This window comes from Fragaria vesca, linkage group LG3 (genome assembly GCF_000184155.1).
Source record: "Fragaria vesca subsp. vesca linkage group LG3, FraVesHawaii_1.0, whole genome shotgun sequence".
Taxonomy (NCBI): Eukaryota; Viridiplantae; Streptophyta; class Magnoliopsida; order Rosales; family Rosaceae; genus Fragaria; species Fragaria vesca.
Genome location: NC_020493.1, coordinates 17,256,634 through 17,258,870, shown reverse-complemented (window position 1 = coordinate 17,258,870; position 2,237 = coordinate 17,256,634).

The following is a 2,237-nucleotide window of genomic DNA, read 5'->3' as shown; positions in this document are numbered from 1 at the left end:
CGATCAACACACATATATATATACATCCAACGTACTCAAAATCTATCAATTCAATCACACACTCAAAATCGATAAACTCAAATAAAACTTAAAATCAACATATATATACATACGTATGTACCTATATATAGCTCCACAAACTAATTATGGACAGATTTCGACAACACCCAAACTTTTTCTCCCGTTTTTCTTCTCCCGTTTTTCCCAGATGAGCTGCTGTCCAGATCTGCAAATATAAAGAACTTTAGCGTACGAAAATTAATTTCGTCGGCTAAAGAATGTTTAATGTCGTCGGCTAAAGTCCACAGACTATAGCCGACGAAAAAATTATTTATCCGACGAAAATTTAATTTCGTCGGCTAAAGTTGACTTTAGCCGACGAAAATTTATATTAGCTGACGAAGGAAAATTTCGTCGGCTAAAGTAATTTTCGTCGGCCTGTTTTTTTATTTCCGTCGGCTAAAGCCTTTCTTCTGGTAGTGAATCATATATATGAAACCAGTTAATTGGCTAAATCTTGAGTTCTTCGTGAGCCTAGAAGATCTTATTCTCTACATTTAATTAGTTTACTATCAACAATAATTTACTTGTAATCGAAAACCTTATCAAGAGCAGTCACGCTAGAGTTTTCTTATTATTGGATTTGTCGAAAAGCATATTAATCTTACTATATTACATTGTCATTCAATAATAATATGTCTAAAGTATACAAAATATAGTAAGATTCTTCTTCATGTTTAATCTAATATGTTAAGAGTGGTATCTTTCATCATGTTTAATCCAATATGTTAGAGAGTAGTAGATCGAGCATTACGTACGTATACGTCGTCTAACGTACATACAAAGTAAGAAAGGGTTTGTAATATGTTGTGTTCAAAGCGTATCGAGCCGGCTCGAGCATCTTCATCTGAGTTAAACTGGATTAGAAATAGAGAAATGTGTTGTGCGAAAGTGTCAAACAAACATGAAGTATCGAAATTTGAGACAAGATAAATAGATAGAAAATCTAAGGAGACCAAAGATTTAAGTGGTTCACCCCAAAACAAAGGGCTACGTCCATAGCCGGAAACGATGAGGAGATTCCACTAATATCAAAAGGAGATTACAAGGCGTTTAACACTCAAACCCAAAATCCATATCACACCTAAAACACACACAAAAGAGAAACACCAAATAGAAAAACAACTTAATTCTATAGAACCCTAAACTGCGGCTACTTCTCAATAACTCAAAGTTGCGGCTCTTTTTGTTTCTCACACAAAATTGGTGACATAAAACCCCTAGTACACATATAGCCTTTAATGACACTTTAGTTATGGCGTTTTGAGCAAAAATGTCATTAAAAGTTTGTATAGATGACATTTAGCCAAAAAAACGTCATAAAATGCAGACCATAAGAAAGAAACAATATATGGTGATAGGTTAATGGCGTTTCAAAACGCCGTTAATATTTTTGTCTTTCTATGACGTTAACAAACGCCATAGATAATAAGGATGATAAGACGATGACGTTTGTAGTAAGCGCCGTTGAGTATAGTGTGTACATTGAGTACAGATGTCTCACTCTACTTGTATCTTTTACTCTTCTTAACTTGTTCTCTCTCTTCTTTCATCGAAAATCCTTGTTCTCTCTCAACTCTCGAAAACTCAGAACCCGCATACACTGAAATCTGGATTTCAACTCCTTCGTCTTTGTTATGATCCCAGTTCAGTGAATATGTCTGTTCCAAGTTGGGGTAGAAGTCGTAGTAGTCTCTAGCAGGTGCAGTGCACGTGTTGGCTTCAGAGTCTGTTTCAGTTAATTAAGCATGAATTAGGAAGTTAAGAGTAATTAGGATTGCATTAGTAGAGAGCCACTACCCGGCCGCCATGTGGCTCTGTTCATGTGAGGAGCTGTAGTATAAATCGACAGAGTTGTAAACCCAGTAGGGAAGAGGAATATTATCAGTGCTTTCCAGTCTTTCTTTATTCTCTTTAGCTAGTTTTTCTCTTAAACTTTCAGCAAGGGTCACTGCCCTAACAAGTGGTATCAGCAGCCTCGTCGATCATGGCGAAATTGCAGGTGGCTAAGCAGCCCGATCCAGATGAACCTGAGGTGTCCGGTGAACTAGTTCATTTGGAGATGGAATTACAGAGCCATAGAGACGAGACAAGTGCTCGTCTCGATGCTATGCACAGCGACATGAGATCTACTCTAGCAGATTTCAGATCTTCGATTGCTGAGGAGATCCGGCAGC